General features: G+C 49.7%; 3 non-coding genes and 1 pseudogene across 3 annotated transcripts; 2 read left to right on the top strand and 2 right to left on the bottom strand.

Moving 5' to 3' along the window:
• Window positions 1-441: 441 nt before the first annotated feature.
• Window positions 442-513, top strand: TRNAQ-CUG. Its single transcript has one exon. It is a non-coding gene; the product is annotated as a tRNA-Gln (tRNA).
• Window positions 514-6,421: 5,908 nt separating this feature from the next.
• On the top strand, window positions 6,422-6,585 carry LOC119473850. Its single transcript, XR_005203091.1, has one exon. It is a non-coding gene; the product is annotated as a U1 spliceosomal RNA (small nuclear RNA).
• Window positions 6,586-11,926: 5,341 nt separating this feature from the next.
• LOC108316510 lies at window positions 11,927-17,003 on the bottom strand (annotated as a pseudogene).
• LOC119473849 lies at window positions 16,697-16,860 on the bottom strand. The gene has a single exon (XR_005203090.1). It is a non-coding gene; the product is annotated as a U1 spliceosomal RNA (small nuclear RNA).
• Window positions 17,004-20,476: the final 3,473 nt, after the last annotated feature.

Below are 20,476 nucleotides of genomic sequence, written 5' to 3'. Positions count from 1 at the left end.
GGAGGAGAAGGCAGAAGAAGAAGAGCAGAAACCGCAGCCTACTCCCAATCCCGTTCTGGAAATGGTCAGCAGTGCTCCGTGCACAAAGGGAAGAGGACAATTGCAAAGAGAAAGAAAGAAACCCCAGCGGGTAGGGGCTTGGCAGGATTTTCACCTCGGGGCAGGAAACTCTGGCAACTGGGCGAACTGGCGGCTTTTGAGGAGGCCTAAATGTAGCTCTTCCGGGTTCCTGATCCCAAAAGGTGCTTAATCTCATTCTCTGAGATAGAAACCTAAAGAGAAGAGCCGAGAGACGCGTCTGGGGCGGCGACTCCTGTTGTGGTTGAAAGGTACTCAGGTCCTGTGTGACCAGAAGAAAACAGTTGCGAAGGAAATTCTGGTGACTCTGGAGGCTGAGAATTCACTTGCAAATGCCAATAAGAGAGAACGCCTGCGACGGGCGGTTCCATGGTGTAATGGTGAGCACTCTGGACTCTGAATCCAGCGATCCGAGTTCAAATCTCGGTGGGACCTTGCTGTGGAGACAAGCTGGTCTTTTACGCTGGAGCCGGAAGCCATTTGCCCTTTGTTCCAAGTCCTGAGTCAGAGGAGGGAAAAGTTTGGGTCCCAGGAGGGCTCCCCGCAGGGTGCGGGCTGCTCAAGTCCCCTGTCCCTCCTGCTCCCGCCTCGCAATGCATCCCCGGTGATGTCACTTGCGCTCTCCTATCCCCTCCTCAGGGGACCAGGTCCCAAAAACTGGGTTCTCACAGTGGCCTGGTCCACAGAGAAATTGCCAAAACATCAAATCGGAGTCACCAAGCCTAAAGGGTCCCCGTCCTGAGCGGGCCTTCTGGCCCCATGCAATCGGAGGGCCAGAGCCCACAGCCAGCGCCCCAGCAACCCAGGAAGCCCCCACCCCGCGACCCTGGATTTTGGGGTGAGAGGTCTCCTCCGCTAAAATGGCTGCTGCCCCTCAATCCTAGACTGGGAGACGTCTTTCACCCAGAAAATCTCGTAATGGCACCCATTATCTTTTTGGTAAGGAATGGTGGCATGAAATTTTGATGGGGTTAGCTCAGTCAGTCACTGGTGATTGTGTCTGGGTGTAGGGTTGATGGCTGGAGACCTAACTTAGGAGTAATACTGTTTTATTCAGATGGCCCGTCCTATTCCGAATGTTAATTTACTCTGTTCTTCATATTCAGATTTTATGCCGAATTTCTAGCTCCCACGTCTCTACCGAGGGCTCTTTGTCGCTGTTTCACTAAGCTTTGGAACCTGAGTCTGGAAATCTCATTCTTTGATCCCAAGATCTCAGCCGGAAAGAGAAATCCGCGCAGCGGCCTCAAGCTCGCGGGCTGGGAGCCCTGGTCCTGATCCTCCGCAGCCTGGAAGGAGCTCCCGCAGGGCCGCAGGGAAGAGGAGGCTGAGCAGCCCAGAGGGATGAGTGTGGGACGCTGGGGCTCCCCCTCGACGGCCAGGACCCCGCCCCAAGAAGAAGACGACGCCTTAGGACCAGACAGATGCAAAAATGTTTTCTTCTGCCCTGCAGAACACTTTGGATGAGGCTCGTGAGTGGGTGTTGAGAGCGAGCTAAGATGTCCCTCCAGGCGCTCAGGACCATCGCTCTGATTTTCATATTTTGAAAATGTGAGAATTTTCAGCAGTTACAAAGGACTGAAAAACACCGCAGTCCTTGAGGTGGTCAGTTTGGAAGGTGTGGGGAGGTGTGGTGGGGGGGGTGGGAGAGAGGTGCCTTGTCGGCTCCCTGGAGTGGACCGGCAGGAGGGAAAACACACACTCCGTTTCTCCTTGCAGGCTGGACTGAAGGGCCTGGGATGGAAAATTGCACAGCCAAAGTGTAGCAGGTGCATTGAAAGTTGTTATCCCTAGAGAGAAGGGCGGGGCCACGACGCTGCCGTCACTGCTGCTGTTCACCACCAGCTTTGCAGCATGTGAGACTTTCGTAACAGCATATAGTGCGTGCAAATCACTCGTGTTTACAAGCAACTGATCACATTCCTTACAGATTTCTTTGTTCCTTCTCCATTCCCACTGCTTCACCTGTCTAAACTTAAAGGAAAAAAAACTTTTGTTTTTACACGTGATATTAAGTTGATCCTCAGCCCACCCTCCTCAAGTAGCTGGGATCACAGGTGTACAACACGGTGTCCAGCTAATTTGTGTATATTTTGTAGCAATGGGGGTTTTGCCAAGTTGGCCAGGCTGGTCTCGAACTCCTGGACTCAAGTGATCTTCCTGCCTGGGCCTCCCAAAGTGCTGGGATTAAGTGCTGGCCTGCGTGCCCAGCCAGCATTTGTATTTTGCATTTAAATATTTTATAGTCACATGTATCACTCCTCAAAGATTCTGGGTTTTGTAGCATGAGAATGATGGGATTCAGGACACACTACTCCAAAACATAACACCTTGGGCTCTTAAATATTTTATACTAATTTGAGGAAACAGCAGAAGCAGGAAGGCCACTGTCACCCTCCCCCTGCCCTTCTTCCCTGAAGCCAATCATAAGGCTCTCGTGTGAGAGGTGCCCTCTCTTTCCCCAGAGGAAAGGTGCATCGTTGTGTCTGAAGATACAGGGACACAGAGAAGAGTCTGAACACATAGGCCTGCTATGTTTCCCACAGTTTATTACCATTGGATCGTGCTTTCATTCCAACGCACTTCTCTATGACTCTCCACTCTTCATCTAACCTACTGTTAAAGGAAAAAAGAAAGGAAAAAATACTGAGGTTTAGTTGTTTCCATGGGTCTTCATTTCCTTTGGAAGGCGCTCCCGTCATGTGAAACTTACATTAAATAACTAGGCATGCTGTTCTCTTGTTAGTCTGTCTTTTGCTGTAAGGGTCTCAGCAGTGACCCTAGGCTGGGTGAGGAAAAGTCCTATTTCCTCCCCTATGTGTACAAATGTCTTCCACGTTAAAACTATAAAAATTTTATTGAGGCTGATTTGAAGCAAGAAACTGAATCACTAATCCCCTTTGGATGAGCTGAACAGATGAGCTAATAAAGTCCCAGTTCCTCCCAGAGAGAAATAGGGTTTTGTTTTGTTTTTTGAGACCGAGTTTCACTCCTGTTGCCCAGGCTGAAGGGCAATGGTGTGATCTCGGCTCACTGCAACCTCCACCTCCTGGGTTCAAGTGATTCTCCTGCCTCAACCTCCCAGGTAGCTGGGATTACAGGCATGCACCACCATGCCCAGCTAATTTCGTATTTTTAGTAGAGACGGGGTTTCTCCATGTTGGTCAGGCTGGTGTTGAACTCCTGACCTCAGGTGATCCTCCCACCTTGGCCTCTCAAAGTGCTGGGATTACAGGCATGAGCCACCATGCAAGCCAGAGAAACACTTCGATAGCTCATTCCCTGAAGCTCCTTGAGGGTCAAACCTGCTGAAGATTGAGGGGCCTTCCTGGGACCTCCCACCCCAGGAGATCACCGCTGGTGAGAGGATTGCCGCAGTCTCCCTGGGAGGGTGCACGGCCACTGGAAAGTATCACTGCTGTGACTTCAACACAACCGGTTTTCATCACGTCTGCTCTTTTCTGTTTGTTTTTTTGGAGATGGAGTCTTGCTGTATCACCCAGGCTAGAGTGCAGTGGTGCGATCACAGCTCACTGCAACCTCTGCCTCCTCGGTTCAAGTGATTCTTCTGCCTCAGCCTCCCGAGTAACTGGGATTACAGATGCACCACAGTGGGGGGCTAATTTTTGTATTTTTAGTGGAGACAGAGTTTTGCCATGATGGCCAGGCTAGTCTCGGACTCCTGACCTCAGGTTCTCCACCCACCTTGGCCTCCCAAAGTGCTGGGATTACAGGCATGAGCCCGGCACCTGGCCACGTCTGCTCTTTGCACACCGCTGCAGGAAACTACAAGAGCTAACATGCAAATGAGTAACAGATCCACACTCCCCGACCGTGCCTGACATGCACAGTGCCACATGGCAGGCACAGCCGATGAGTGTGTGTGATTATTTAGTCCTTGCAGGCCAAGGTTGCACCATCATCTTCATCTTCCGCATGAGAGGACTGGGATGCAGAGATGTTAAGTAACCTGCTCAGGGTCACTCAGGTCAGATTTCTTTGACAGCCATACTTTTCCTATGTCAGGATTTTCTCACTGTCATAGTTTTTGCAAGGGCACTTTCATCAGGAGCAGTATAAACGCAGTGGTTCTGAGAATGCCTTCTGGAGCCAGGCCGCCTTCAGTTCAAATTCCTACTTTCAAATCCTCCTTCCCCGGCTAAGTGACCCTGAGCACTGTACCTTGCTTCTAACCTCCAACCTGCCCTTGGCTATTCCTGGGCATAGGCCAGGCCAAATAGGGGAGAAATTTACTTCCACTCTAAGTCTGAAACAAAGATGACAACAGCCCCTTCCTGAGACAAACTCCTTCCTTTCTTGGGCATCACAGCTCCTTAGCAAAGCTAACAAATTAGCCACGAGAGTGAAAATTATGGCTCCGGAGCCATGCAGCCAGAAGCCACATGATTCCTAAGCTCCCCAGTTGTGCCCATAAATAACATCATTCGTATAAAACCTAAGATTGGTGTTCAAGGTGTTTTTCAGAACCTGCCTTATGATGAACTAGCTAGTGCCGCCCAGACGGGTGAACTGGCTCATCTGGTCCTGTGGCCCCCACCCAGGGACTGACTCCGTGCAAGAAGACAAGCTCCAACTCCCTGTGATTTCACCCCCACCCCAACCAATCAGCTTTCCCCACTCCCCAGCCCTCTGCTGGCCAAACTGTCCTTTAAAAACACCCTAGTCTGAATTTGGGGGGAGACAGATTTGAGTAATAATGAACCTCTGTCCTGTTGCTTAGCTGGCTCTGCATGCATTAGATCCTTTACTGCAGGAAGCCGGCTGCTCTCAGCTCCATTGACTTTTCTGGGCCAGCAGCAAGATAAACCCACCAATTACATTAATAAAAGAAAAACATAAATAGCACATGTGCTTGAAGAGAAATGTAAGTTCAGTGTATTTCTTCTGAAGAAACACAAAAGGAGGAGGAATGATTTGACAGGGAGTACACCGTCTAAATATTTTCACGATTCTCCTGCCTCCACCATATCCTTCTTCTCCCAACAACTGCTCCCCAGAAACCTTCAACTTAAACACAATCCTACCAGAACCGAGTTTGTCCTCCCCTTCACATTTTCCTCTCACCTGTCCCACACCCCTGCCATAGCTAATCTGTTCTGTCATTTCCAGGTCATTGAGTTTTTCCATTTAAAAATATAAAAGATACAGAAAGAAGAAGATAACCAGTCACCCGTATTTCCACCACCTGGAATTAAGTATTATTCGCACATGTACATATTTTTCTTCCAAACCTTTTTAAAGTTTCTCTTTTTTTTAATCATACATGCTTACCATAGACCATACCACCAGTACAGAAAAAGTACAGATATGTACGATTTCTGATCACCTTAAGTTCAAAATCACTTTTGTTAACATTGGGGCAACCCTGATGGAGTCGTGTTCTGGTTTATCTACAGAGAGAAGACTGTATGTTTTAGCTAGACTGTCCCCTGCCCGCCCCCGCAGAAGAAAACTCAATAAAGAAGGCCATATATAAATATGTTTTTGCAAAATTGAGCTTAGACTCTATTTTTATTTTACTAATATTTCATTTAATAGTGCATGAACTTAACTGAAGACAGTAAGACAGAAACAAACATGGAGGAATTCCTGAACTCCGATCACAGAGACACTTTTCTAAACAAAACGGCCAAAAGCAAACAAACACGAAATCAACCCGAAGCCACCACCAAAAAAACTGGGATTACACGCGGGACACACCGCGCCCGGCCTGGAAATACGGTTTCGAAATAAGATTGAAGGACGATAAAAAACAACCGGAAAGCTAAAGCACAAGGATAAACAAACAGGAAAACAACAAGTGAAAAGAGCAAGCCTAAATGGTAAACCCAAACAATCAAAACCCAGAATTAAAAGAAAGGAGCACAAAAACCAGCCGCACGCGCAAACGGGCCGCGGAAACAGAGCACGAGAACACACGACGAGGACACACAACAGACGGAGAGAACAGACGGGGGGGGGGGGGGGGGGGGAGAGGCCAACGACACGTACACGCCACCTCCCCCACCGCGCCGGCAGCCGGAGGGGCGGAGGAGGGAGCGGAAGAGGAGAAAGCCACACGGAAAAACACCGGCCGGGAAAACAACGAAAAGGCCAACTCCAAGCAAAAGAAGCCGCCCAAGGGCCGCCGCCTCGCCAACCGCCGCCACCCGACGAAGGAATTCCCCGTCGTGGGAGCGAGTCCCCGACCGCTGGTCGGACCCGAGAGTCCCAGCTCTGTGTCCCGGCTAGGAGGGCTGGGGACGCGGTGCCCGCGGCAAGTGACCCCGGGTGTAAAGGGTGAGGCGTATGAGGCCGTGTCGGGGCGGAGGCTAACAAACTCATACTTACCTGGCAGGGGAGATACCATGATCACGAAGGTGGTTTTCCCAGGGCGAGGCTTATCCATTGCACTCCGGATGTGCTGACCCCTGCGATTTCCCCAAATGTGGGAAACTCGACTGCATAATTTGTGGTAGTGGGGGACTGCGTTCGCGCTTTCCCCTGTTTTTTTTTGTGGTGTCAAAAAAAAGAAACAGGAAAGGCTCGTTCTCATTTGGTTTTGATTTCTGTGTTTTAACTTTTTTGTGGTGAGGGGTGGTAGAGAGCTGCAACAACGTGTCGCTCCTTTTCTGCTGCAGAACTAAAAGAGTGTCTGGCTTTTGGCCGAATAGGTTTTCTTTTTCTGCTTTTTACCCAGGTTGCTCTATGGCCCGGGATTCTCACGCTCTGTAAAAACCTTCGTGTTTTTTCCTCTACCCCCGTCAGTCACCTTTCAGAGTTCCTCGGGTTCCTGTGCTACTGAGGAATGTATTCTCACCTCAGAGGGCCTGGTGGAAACTTCGCAGACAAGCGCTCATCTTCGGGATCAAAGCAGGGCCTTTCAGGCTCCTAGTGTCCCCTTCGGTTGTAGACATAACACGCTTCCTTCGTGTAGGGGAATGGCTCTGCCGGCGCCCAGGTGCCCTTGCGCAGATTCGTCGAGGCCCACAGGTCAGAACCGAAATCTTACCTGTCTTAGCGGAAATGCGCTGCCATCTCCCTGAAATAGAAGACGGGACGTTTGATGAGGAGCCGGGTCTAGTTTCCCTACTATCTCCTGTCGTTTCCATAACTCGTCTTCAGACTTCACTTGAGTGGCAGTTTCCTTGTTTGATGGATCGCTTCCACATCCTCCATCCATTGCCCGGCAACGTTCTAGATAGCACCCCCCCACCCATCCCTCCCGCCCCCCAGAAGCCTCTTCCTATTTCTGCCGCCTGTGTCCTCTGCGTCCCTCTTTCTTCAGGTCCTCGCTTATCACCTTCATGGACGGAAAATACTTAGCTCTCTCTCAACCTGCGGTGTGCACCTGACACGCATTAGCACCCTGGCAGATTCCTTAATACCCTTCTCAAATGGCATTGTAAATTCATCTCTTTTTAACTCCCGCACGTATCTCATTGGTTTTGTCGCTGCCCTACATGAACATGAATATTCCACTACACAAGAAAGCCCCAGGCCTAGTGATGGCGCTTCTGGGCATTTTGCCAGCCTCTCCCAGGGTGTGTTTTCTGACCCCACCCACATCTGATTCCTAATGTCCTGGTGAATAGAAACTCCCTGGCCCACACTGAAAAAACAGGGAGGACGGGGTCGGGGTGCCGGTGTGGTCGGTGAGGGGGCGGGGGTAGGACGGACTATGGCGTTCCCTGGTGGCTACCCCGGGAATGGCACTCATAGATCCGCACCGCCCGAGATGCCTCTGCCATTCCGACCAGGGGGGCGGGCGCAGAAACCCGCGACTCGAAAGAAACCCGACTAGAACGCACAGGATGCCCAACGAGTGTTCAGGACACTGCGAATGGAAGCCGTATGCCCTACGGACTGATGCAGTTGGATGAAGAGGAGCCATTTACTTCCAACCCCAGCAGCAGACATTGCCTTGCTCAAATATAAAATACATGAACCAAAACCGAAAGCAACCTTCAGTGCTTTACTGATGAGCAAACAGGTTTTGAGAATGTTTAAGTAATGTTCCTTGTTTCGGGACTGTCATCACTAACGTATGCGTCGGGTTCCTGATGGAGAAGTTTCTGAACAAAAGCAGCCCACCAATCCAGTGACTAAGAACTGCTTGGATATTGGTTTCCAGGCCCATCAAACATACCGAAGTTCTAACGAAGACGTGGGCTTCTGTCTGCCTTTGGGAAGGCTGATTCCTCAGATTAAAAAAAATTTTTTTAAATTTTTCTTCTTGAAAGCATTGATGATCAAAAGCTTAGTCAGGGTGTCCCTCTTTGCCAGAAAGCCTCATTCCTGGATAGTCCTGTCCCACGCTGGGGACAGGGGAGGAAAGGAGCCGCCTCTCTGAGGAATTAAGAGTGCCTAAAAGTCCAATGGAAAGGGCATTACAGCCAGGTGCGGTGGCTCACACCTGTAATCTCAGCACCTCCCGAGGCCAAGGTGGGTGGATCGCCTGAGTCCAGGAGTTCCAGACCAGCCTGGGCAACATGGCAAAACCCCACCTCTACTAAAAATATAAAAATTAACCAGTGGTGGTATGTGCCTGTAATTCCAGCTACTCAGGAGACTGAGGCATGAGAATCATTTAAACCTGGGAAGTGGAGGTTGCAGTGAGCTAAGATTGTGCCACTGCACTCCAGCCTGGGTGACAGTGAGACTCTGTCTCAAAAAAAAAGAAAAAAGGGCATCACAGAGTGGCCGGGGGTGCGGAGGGAGAGGGGGAGAGAGAGAGAGGCCTCAGTTAAGTCTCCAGCTGCTGTGACTTGTTGAATCATCTCTAGTCTTGAGAATACCATGAAATTAGTTTTCTCAGAAGTAAAGCGATGAGAAATAGATAACGATAATGACATTGCACTTGATCATTCCATGCCCTTAGACATTTATAAGGCCATGGATGGTGATCTCTTCAAGAGACAAAAATAAAGGCTGGTGCAGAACAGGTAAGTGAACTGTAATTTGAGTACATCAGCTTTTGGGCATTTAAGTCATGGGTCAGGAATTTAGAGCAAGAGAGCAGGTTGGATCCTGATAGCAGAAGGGAGTGTTTTCCTTTTTTTTTTTTTTTTTTTTCTAGCAAGCAAATTATTTTAATGTGTTTCAAGAATTGAATACTCTGTATGGAATTAAAAACAAAGAAAAAAAGCAACGTGCAGAAAATTAATTAAAAAGAGTTAAGACACAGAATAACTTCGAATGTCATAAAATCACAAATACAAAAGCAACAAATTAAAAAACACACACGATTACAGATTTCAGTAACAGCAGCCAGAACATACCCCATTAATCACAATCATCAAATATCTCGCTGATTTTGAAAGGGGGCTTGTGATGATTTAACGTCAATCAATCCAAAGGACATGACTCTTTGCTTACATTACAAGCTATCTGTAAAGATGGCTTTAAGTCACTTTGAAAAGGTGGAGTCTCTTTCTCCAAGGACATAGACAAGGAAGGGGTTATCTGCTCTGCTCCCCCTGCCCCACCAGCCCCCAATACCAAATGTATACATTCATTCAACTCTAGTAACTAAGGCAACCAAAGGACAATTTCATTTCTTTTTTTTCTTTCTTTCTCTTTTTCTTTCATTCATTCTTTCTTTCTTCTCTTTCTTTCTTTCTTTCTTTCTTCTTTCTTTCTTTCTTTCTTTCTTTTGAGACAGTTTTGCTCTCACCCACGCTGGAGTGCAGTGGCGTGATCTCAGCTCACTGCAACCTCCACCTCTTGGGTTCAAGCGATTCTCCTGTCTCAGCCTCTCAAGTAGCTGGGACTACAGGTGCCTGCCACCAAGCCCTGCTATTTTTTGTATTTTTAGTAGAGACAGGGTTTCACCATGTTGGCCAGGCTGGTCTCAAACTCTGACCTCAGGTGAACCACCCACCTCGGCCTCCCAAAGTGCTGGAATTACAGGTATGAGCCACTGCACCCGGCTGCAAAGGATAATTTTTTGAGACCCCCACACACCTTCAGAAGCCACACATAGTATTCATGTTAGAAACCACAACAAGAAATTAACAACTTCTAAAGCTAAAGACAATGATTCTGTAAAGTGCAAGAATGGTTCACTGTTTCTGCTTTTGTGGATTTCATTGTTTAAAATACTTTAAAAGAAAGGGTGGACGGGAGTAAACCTGGACCACAGTCATATATTTGATCAAGAAATGACCCGTATGGCAAAGGTGAGACATGGACCAGCCCTCAGATGTCTCTCCAACTCTGTGCACACCACTGAGGTAGGAGCTTTGTAAGAAACCCAGACCCTCTCAAGGGAGTTAAGGTTTCCTCTTGGCAAATCAGCTGAGGGTCTGAGACAGTCATACCCATGGGCTGCATGCGACTTTGCATGCAAATGCACGAAATTCTAGAGCTGTACTGGATCAGCGACAAAGGGCAAGATCTAAGGCAAAGCCACAGGGGGCGAGGTCCTAGTGCAGACCACTGGCCATGTGTCGTCCAGCACAAATCGAGGGGCTGGAGGAAGGGGATGAGGTGAAAAACCCCAGCAGGCATTCTACAAAATGGTTATTAGCAAATTGTATTTAAAAGTATCAAAACATTTCAAAAAACTCTTAAAACTGCCAGGCTTGGCAGAAGCACAGGACAGGGTCTCCACATGCCCACGGCACTGCCCTATACCCCAGGCATTCATCCTGGAGGCCAGGATGCCACGCCCTTCCCTCCCCTCCCAGGCACTCAGAGTCCATGTAGACACAGGAGGTCCAAACCTCATCTGCACCTGTCTCTCCAGACGGGTTCCAGCCACAAACTCTGAAAGCCACAAGGCCCGTGAGATGCTGCTACACCATGGAGGACCAGGGTGAAGGGTGAAGGTCGGCGGCTCTACAGGGGGTTGGGGGTGGCAGAGGTCCTTTCACTTCCCAATTGCTGCAAGTCACTGAATGGTCACTTGGCTTACGGGCCAAGGTACACTGAACCACAGGTGAACACACCTGAGCTCATAAAGTAGGGCCCTGGACTTCAGAGGGTGAACCCCACTTCCCCCTCATCATTTGGGTGCCCACCTGAAAGCTGAACACCCCTTACGGTTAGTTTCTGGGTCTCCATGAGGTCGCCTCATCATGAGTGGGGGCACTCAATAAAAATACACCCATGTGGTTCCGCTCAGAGCAAGGTCTGAAGTCCCACTTGGTAGCCTCAATAAAATGGCAGAAGGATAAAAATACCAATTTCATGCCAAGTACAGCAAGTTGATAAAATAATCTCTGTGCATTTTAAACAGCAGAAAGATCACTATAAGCACCAAGGGTTCATCAGCTGTCTACTCCCTCCCTTCTGTTAGGGTAATACATTTATGTCTTAGGCAAACAGCTTTCCAACTTGAGTAAGGACCAAACCCCAAACTTGCAACTATCATGAAGTTACAACTTTAATTCTTTAGAAATGAGAAAGGCCCAAACCTAAATAGAAGCATGCCAGGCTTATTTTGAAAGATTTAAAAAATAAAAAAGATCCAGGTGTCCTCAAAATTCCCACAGAATAGCCTGAAGCACGGACAGTTTAACAACACAGTAACACGCGTGGCCCTTTTCATCTCCAAATGGCAGCCCGCAGGAGCCGGTGCCTTCGTCACTCTGGTCTGAAGCCCTACTATCGTGACCGCGCAGTTCAAAGGGCCACTGCATAGGTCCAGCCCAAACTCTGCCCGTCGGAGTTAAGCACCATTTTATTTTTTACCCAGGTTGGAGTGCAGTGGTATGATCATGGCTCACTGCAGCCTCAACCTCCCAAGCTCAGGTGATCCTCCCACCTCAGTCTCCCAAGTAGCCGGGACTGCCGCATGTCCCACCATCCCTGGCTAATCTTCATATATACATATATATATATATTGTGGAGATGGGATTTTGCCATGTTGCCCAGGCGTGGTCTCTTCCATTTTCAGTTAGAGTGCACAGAAGAGTGCTTTTTCAACTTACAAACACAAGTAACAAAACCCTGCCCCAGGTACCACCACGTGGCACCCTTGTGCCCATCTATGGACCCCAACAAGCTCAAAAACCTTTCTTGTCACAGTGTAGTCACCAACAAATATTAGAAGTTGGCCCACAAGATGAAACCGGTTTATTTTCCTAAGGAGTGCTCCCAACCTGATTAATATTAGATTCCAACCCATGTAAATTACAAACCACCTTAATAGTCTCAGGAGAGACCACAAAGTTTTAGGCACAGGATGTCACATGTAACCCACGAGGCACAAGAAAATCAGAATGGAAGCCAGCAGTTCACACATCTCCAGGGACAAGTCCCAGAAGCAAAACACAGAAGAGTTGGCTTAGGGTAAAAACCAGTGGCTCTCCCCTCCCCAGGGTCAAAGCTACCCTGCTCCTCAAATCACTCACAGAGTCTATGTGCTTTCCCCAGAGGCCCGAGATTCAGGTCAAACCACCACTCATTTGTTCATGACCTAGGCTGAGCGGGGGAGGAGAGGCTGCGTGTACCATTTCCTACCTTCTGAGGGGGGTCTTCAAGCAGTAAAACCTTTCCAGAATAGGAAGGAGGTGAGCTATCCCAAAGTCGGCAGAAGTTCTGCAAAACATGTTTTGTGGGGGCCTGGGACTAGGTACGAGACAAAAAAGAGTTTCAGGCTCAAAGAAGTTTGGAAATGCTGGGTCAATGGAAGGGTAAATGAATGCAGGACTTCTCAGAGCCTTTCATACACCAGCACTGCAGAGCTCCAGAGTTCACAGCTTTTGGCTTTGTTTGTATGCCTTTCAGAACCTCTCAACAGTCTGTACGCCTCCAGGGACTTCAAAGGCAAATGACTAGCTACTTAATATGCAGACTGCTCACCTCACTCACAACCGAGGGCAGGCACTTGGCTATTGAAGCTTTCAGTCCCCCAAATGTTCTCATCTTTCCTGTATGGCTACAGAAACAGACCAATGGAAACACAGTAAACCCTGTAGAGAAGGGAAAGGAGGCACAGTAAAGAAGCAGAAGAAATGGAAATAAATGTTAACTAAGATTTTTTTTCTTGTCTAGTATCAATCTTAACACATTGATCCTCATCCACTTGGCCCGCTGAAAGCCCTCTTAAAGGGCAAGCAACATTGACACCTGCTCCTAGAACTGTCTGCAGGAAGACTGGTGATAGGCTAGGAATGAAGATGAAGCCCATCTTGAGGTTTTCTGATCTCTGCTTTCAGCTCATTCACGCCCTCCTTGGCCCATGCTTAAAACCCACCACACTCCTATCCTCCCATAGTTCTGCACATTTCTCATCCACTCAGGCAGCCTAGAGCCCTCCTAAAGGGAAAGCCACACTGATGCCTGTTCTACGAGGAGTCAGTGCATCCTAAAAGGGATGCCATCAGGGTGTGAACAGCTCAGAGAGACTGAGGAGCCCTGACGCCCTGAGGAGCCTGGAGGGTATTTCATCTAACCCTGTGGCAAGGGGGATGAACGAGGGAACAAGTCTATTTCTTCAAGAATTTGCCCAGCAGCATGAAACTACTTAGCAGCAGAAAACTGGGGCGAGACCTGGCGTGGGAGTTGGGGGGAGACTTCCACTGCTTTCTCAGGGATCCACACGGTGCCTCGAGATAAGAGTCAGAGAACAATCACAAATTCTGTAGCGATCACTTTTTCCTTCCTGAGAAATAAACAGATTTGGGGAGCTGAGTACATCAGTAATACAAAAGATAGTGAGCTCAGAAAAATAAGAAAGCAAAAGGAAAAAAATGCACCAATTACAGAATAATATTTATAAAGAGCTTCATACCTATCTTCATTCTTGGTTGCCTGTAACCTTTTTGAATTCAAGATGGTTTCCAGTGAGGAAAGTTGGAATTATTCAGAAGCAACGTTCATCCAGAAGCAACGTTCATCCGCTATGGAGAACGGCTCCCTGCTGGGAAGTTGCCACAGCTCACCTGACGGTCCAGGGAGCTGCGTGGCCGCCGTCACTCACTCCCTCACTCCCTCACCCACCCTCCTGGGAGTCTCTGTGCTCTCACTCATAAAACAAACACACCTGACCTTGCCAGTAATTCCCAGATGTGGCTGATGCCCAGAATTCCAAGAACCAGTAAAAATACAGTTCTGGGCCCCACCCCATCCCTGCTCCTGGTGGTTCTGGATTACGTAATTCTGAGAGGCTCAGGAATCAGTATTCTTAAAAGCTCAGCCAGGTTTGGGGAGGCTTGGACTAGGTGATCTAAGATATACATCCCTTTGAGGCCGCAAGCTTCACTACAAAAATTTCTGTGTAACCCAAGTGCCAGCTACTCTCAGGGGGACGGTCAGGAAGGACTCAATGAGGAATGGCAACATGGGACAAAGACCTGCAGAGGTACAAGGGGGTTGCTCACTGCCTGGGCCCAGGGTTAGTTATTCAAGCAAGATTATGTGAAGTTATAGATAGTGTGATATCATAGAAATACCAAGAATCATAAAAGTAAAAAAAAGCTGCTAAATTGTACATAATGTTTCCGGAATTCTAAGAAGTCGCTGCTGGCCTACAGGGGCCTGGGAGGTGACGGTGGGGTCCCTGGCCCCACTCCTGGGGCCTCTTGCCTTTGCCTTTCTTCTTGTCCTCCGGCCGCGGCTCCCGGGCACAGACACAGGCTGACCCGCCGCGATGGCCTTGGGCAGGCTGACGCCCCTGCTCCACTTGGCCTCGGTGGTAACCTGCACGGTCTTGGAGAAGGCACTGTTCTCCCAGCTGTAGCCGCCCAGGATGTAGATGCTGCCCTCCCACACGCCACGCCCGACTCGCTGTTGGCGTCAGCAGCGGCGCCACGCGGGTCCACTGGTTGCACTGCGGGCTGTAGGCCTCCACGCCCAGCACGTGGAAGCGCTCCGTGGACTCGATGTTGTCGTCGCTGCCCTTGATGGAGCAGATGCTGTAGCCCAGGCTGTACATGCTGTGCCAGCCACGCGCCGTGGTCACGGACCGCCGCTCCTCTCACACGTCCGTCCGGTGGTCGTAGCGCAGCAGGTTCTTGCGGTAGGGACCGATTTGGTAGTCGTGGCCCCCCGAGATGTACACAAAGTCTTTGTAGATGGTGCCCGCGGGGCCGTACGTGAACCTTGGCAAGCCGGCCACATAGGACCAGGGGTCGGTCTTGGGACTGTACCTCTCTACTAAAGACAGAGCTCCGTTCTCACTCCGGCCACGGACGGCCACAAGCATGTCTTCGATGGAGGCAAGGTAGAAATCCACGCGGCGCTGGTTCATGAAGGCCACCTTGATCCACTGTTTACAGCGGGGGTCATACCTATAACGAAGATTGGAGGCCGCCTCCCCTCGGTTGTCCGGTGAGAAGCTGCCGCCGGCGATGAGGAAGCCCCCCAGCACCGCCACACAGTGGTGGCTCCGCCGGGCGGGCAGCGGCGTCTCCTCGATCCACTGCTCGCTCTTGGCGTCCAGGCAGCAGGTGTATTCACTGAGCTCTAGACACCCCTCGGAGACCTCGCCGCCCACGAACAGCAGGCGCCCCTGGTTGGTGCGCTTGGTCTGCATGAGGCCGGGCCGCCACGTTGTGGTAGCGCAAGGCCTCCTCCTCCATGAAGCGCTCGCAGTTGGCCTCCTTGGGCAGCAACGAGCACAAGGCCGGCTTGACGCGGTGCAGGAGGTCGTTCTTGGGGATGAGCGGGAAGTGGATGCTCTCCAGCACCTGGCGGGCGTGGGCCTCGTGCTCCGGCTGCTGCGTCAGCCACTGCCGGGCGGCCTGCAGGAGGTCGTGCTCACACACCCTCTGCACCTCGCTGCTGCTCAGGTAGACACACAGCTTCTGCATGCAGACGTTCTGCAGGAAGTCGCTGTAGGACAGCGAGCCAAAGTGGTTCAGGATGAAGCGGTCGATGAAGGTGTCCAGCCGCTTGGGGCTGTAGATGGAGGCCAGCTCCTGCAGGTACAGGTAGTTGTCCTTGCTCACCTCGTGCTCCAGGTACTAACAGCAGAAGTCCACCACCGTCCAGAGGTGCAGCAGGTGGACCGTCTCCAGGACGTAGTTGATGTTGCCGCCGTCCAGCACCAGCTCCCCGCCATACAGGAAGTCCACCACGGCCTTGAGCCCGATGTAGGAGTCGCCAATCTGCTCCACCTCCTTCGGGAAAGCTTCCCGCATGCAGATGGTAGACGGAGTTGAAGTAGTCGCTGCACACCGCCAGCAGGTTACGGTGGGCTGGCACGCGCTGCTCATCGGCCACGAGAACGATGTCGCAGAACAGGTCGCGGAGACGCTGCTCGTTCAGCAGCTGCAGTACGGTGGTTGAGTGGTCGGGCCAGCGGTACACCTTTGATGATTCACTGATCTTGTATGGCCGAGACACTCGAGTCTGCCTGCTTCCCTCCATCATTAAAGAGATCTCAGTCCTGGCAGGACCGGCTACGGACTCGGCGCGGGCAGCTCCTAAGGCGCCAGAGCCTCCTGGATGGCCCGCTGCACAGCCACGGTTCCGCCGGGAAGTTCGAGGTAGATCGTGTTTTTCTTTCTAATTCTGCAGCAGCATGACGGTGTTTACGCCATTATTTCTAAGTGAAGCGACATTAATTGCAGAATACAGAAAGGTCTCGCCACAGCATATAACCGCAACGAAGCTCTGTGCCTAGCAGCAAAGAGAAACTTTTACTACTATTCATACTGCAAAAGACCAGGGGAAAGCGCGAACGCAGTCCCCCACTACCACAAATTATGCAGTCGAGTTTCCCACATTTGGGGAAATCGCAGGGGTCAGCACATCCGGAGTGCAATGGATAAGCCTCGCCCTGGGAAAACCACCTTCGTGATCATGGTATCTCCCCTGCCAGGTAAGTATGAGCTCTCTCGCCTCCGCCCCGACATAGCCTCCTTCCCCTCATCCTTTACACCCACGGTCACTTGCTGCGGGCACCGCGTCCCCAGCCCTCCTAGCCCGGACACAGAGCTGGGACTCTCGGGTCCCACCAGCAGTCCGGGACTCGCTCCCGCCGCGGGGACTCCTTCGTCGGGTGCAGAAGGTGGCCAAGGAGCAGCCCCTGCGCCGCCTCATCTGCATAGAAGTCGCCCTCTCCGTGATGTCACCGACAGTGTCTTTCCCAGTGACTGTCTACACTTCCGCTCCACCCTCCGCCACTCAGCCGACCAACCCGCTGCCGGAGCCGGCGGGGAAGTGACGTCGCCCCCCCCCTCCCCCACGCCCCGTCTGTTCTCTCCCATAGAAGCGGGTCCTCATCCTATGTTACCGAGCACCCTTTCCACGGCCAGCTGGAGCCTGTGCACCCTTCTTCAAATAATGGCTTTTAATTCGCAGACTAGAACGTTTAGGATTACAGTATAAACCGGTTCTCTCGACATCCTTATCCTTGTGATGTAGCATTCCCCTTGAAATTGGAAGCCCTTCCGTATCGGAGAGAAACCGTGTTTATGAAGCTAGAGAGGCTCTCGGATGCCTGCACACCAGCCGTCCAGGTCAGAAGCGCAGTCTCACCTGTCTTGGAATGCTGCGGTCCTCCCAGGAATACAAACCAGTGATAACGGTTTTATTGCTGGTAATGTTGTAAAGACGGTTGTCCAGTTTCATGAATCTTGTTTTTTTTCCTCCAAATTCAGTACTGTAGAAAAATATGCGGCCCGAGAAGAGACAGTTGGACACTGTCACGCGTGGCGCTGGACAACGTCATCTCCTGCACAGCCTTCTCCAGGCCTCAGTGCTGACCTCATGTTCGTATTTTATATTCTGCAAAGACAAAAAACAAAATAATCCACATTTGACACAAATACCTGGGATACATCTTATGTGAGGTGTTTAACAAACGCATGGGTCATCTTGCCGTATATTGGATTATAACGCAGGAAACACTGTGAAATAAGCAAAGCTGGAATGCCCAAGTCAAAGACCGTTTGAATATTTACAAGTAGATTTGAGACAGGAATAGTACAGAGTGGTCACAGGATAACAAATTCTAGGCAGCAGATTTACATGACTTGAGGCTATGGGCTAAGACGTTGAAAAACCAGGGTGTAGACCAAGCTGGCTGAGACTGACTGGACCCACGTGGTGCTGGATTTGACATAGGTCTCACCTAGGACCTCACTATATGCTCATTAGCATACAAAATCACACACCCACCAGTGCCAGGACAGTTCTGAGACCACCAATATTTCGTATAAAAATGGGTGGCATCACAGCCAAGAAATCTCCACCTTTACCCAGGAATTTTCATGGTATTCCACTCCTTGGATGAAGAAACCATCAAGGTGAAGCCCCAGGCCCCATTGTTCTCTCTCTTAGGTTTGCCCAAACTCCCCTTTCTTGAGTGTGTGCTTTTTGCTTTGCAATAAATCTCTTCTTCAACTATTTACCGACTCATCTTTGACTTCCTTCTTGAGACGGTGTCAAGAGCCCGGACACCACAGCTGGGGTCGAGATCCCACCAGTGTTCGGGGACCTCTTTCGGCCCACCAGTATCAGATTCTATTCCATTGCTCAAATCACAAAACAACAAGTGGTGAGTTCTTTGGAGGCCATAAAGCACAGATTCGGTGGCATGGTATCCAGTTAGGCCACTGGAAGGCATGGCAAAATATTGAAAATGAGGGATTAGGTGGCAGTGTAGCAACGGCTGAACACTAAATACTTGATCCAGGCCCATTCCCTGGATACTGACAGGGAGACGCACTGTCCAGGCAGTAGTGGAGAAATATTCTCTGGGTATCAGACCAGACTTTGCTGAAAGAACTGGCACCATCCTGCAGATATGACCCCCTGAAAGGGTTCTTCCTGCCCACTGTACAAACAAAATCAATTCATGGAGACCATGGGATTGCAGTAAAGAGTTTGACACAGGCCAGCCATGACATGTGGGAGACAGAGTTATTACTCAAATCAATCTTACTGAAGGCTCAGAGGTAAGGGGTCTTCTAAAATAGTTTGGTGGGGAGGGGGCTGGGGTTTGGGTGGTGCTGACTGTGGGGGATGAAATCTCAGGGGGTGGAAAATGGCCCTCTTGCACTGAGTCAGCTTCTGGGTGGGGCCTGAGGGACTGGTTGATTTTCGGGCCAAATGGTGACATCCGGTAGTCAGAAATGCAAAAGCCTGAAAAGATACCTCAAGAGGCCAATCTTAGGTCCTACAATAGTAATGTTATTCCCAGCAGTAATTGGAAAAGCTGCAAATCTTGTGACCTCTGGAATAATGGCTAGTAATGATCTAACGAGGCATACATCTTAGGAGAATGCAGGCCCCTTTCATCCTCCTAAGTTGGTGGCCTTTCATTAATTTCACAGGGGTAATTTCATTTTGGGGAAGTTATCATTTAAACCAATCTTTTTGGCCATTCCAACCTTTTTGTCATCAGGGACTGATTTCATGGAAGACAATTTTTCTACGGAAGCGGGTGGGTGACGGTTTTCAGGTGAAACTGTCCCCCTCAGGTCATCAGGCATTAGTTAGATGAGACAGGAATAGCACAGGGTGGTCACAGGATTAGTCAGAGTCTCAAAAGGAGCGTGGAACCTGGATCCCTCACATGCACAGTTCTCAACAGGGTTTGAGCTCCTATAAGAATCTGATGCCGATGCTGATCTGACAAGAGGCAGAGCTCAGGTAGTAACACTTGAAAGCCTGGAGCTCACCGCCTGCTATTCAGCTGGGTTCCTAACAGTCCCAGGGACTAGTACCTGTCTGTGGCCCTCGGGGTTGAGGATGCCTGATTTAAACTACAAACTCAAATTTTTCCCAAAATAGCTTGGGAGCAATTGCACAGGAATGAGTGAAGGCCGCTAGCCTGTGAGGCTGGAACCAAGGTGGAGTCAGCCATGTCAGATTTCTCTTATTGTCAGAATTTTGCGAAGTAGTTTCAGAGGGACTACACTGGACGCTTGTTAAAAACCTGAGGCAGATTTTAATGCATGTACTACAGTAGGCAAGAGAGACCAGCAGAGAACTGAGCTCAACCCTCTTTCAATTGGCCATTTAAGCTTAGTAGTAAAAGACTGGTTAATGATAGCAATGCGTCGTAAAACCTTCAGAAGGAGAGGAGAATGCTTTGTGGACCACTTTGGTTTTCTTTTTTGCGTGTGGCAGTTTGAAGTCATTAGTTTTTAAAATCAGTAATTTTTAATGAAACAACTTGACCAAAAATTTGTCACAGAATTTCGAGACCCATTAAAAAAGTTGAATAAGAAAAAAAAAAGGAGCAAGAAAAGATGAAGCTTTATAGCCAACCAGCAAGATATTAAAGTCAGTGGATGGAAAATTACTAAGAAGAACTTAATTAGCTGCAAAAGGTGGTTGGGAAGACTCTTGCTAAACTCGGCTCAACAGGATTCTTTTCTAAAACTGGACTTGGCAGGCCAGGAACTAACAGAGAAAGGGTCTCAGAGGAAACTGACTGAGGTTTGGTCAAAGACGGTGTCCTTGTCAGCTCTACACTGAAGCTTCTGCAAATGAA

This window comes from Cebus imitator, unplaced genomic scaffold (genome assembly GCF_001604975.1).
Source record: "Cebus imitator isolate Cc_AM_T3 unplaced genomic scaffold, Cebus_imitator-1.0 Scaffold188, whole genome shotgun sequence".
In the NCBI taxonomy this organism is placed as follows: domain Eukaryota; kingdom Metazoa; phylum Chordata; class Mammalia; order Primates; family Cebidae; genus Cebus; species Cebus imitator.
Note: the sequence above shows the minus strand (reverse complement) of the source record. Positions and strands in the feature narration are given on the sequence as shown.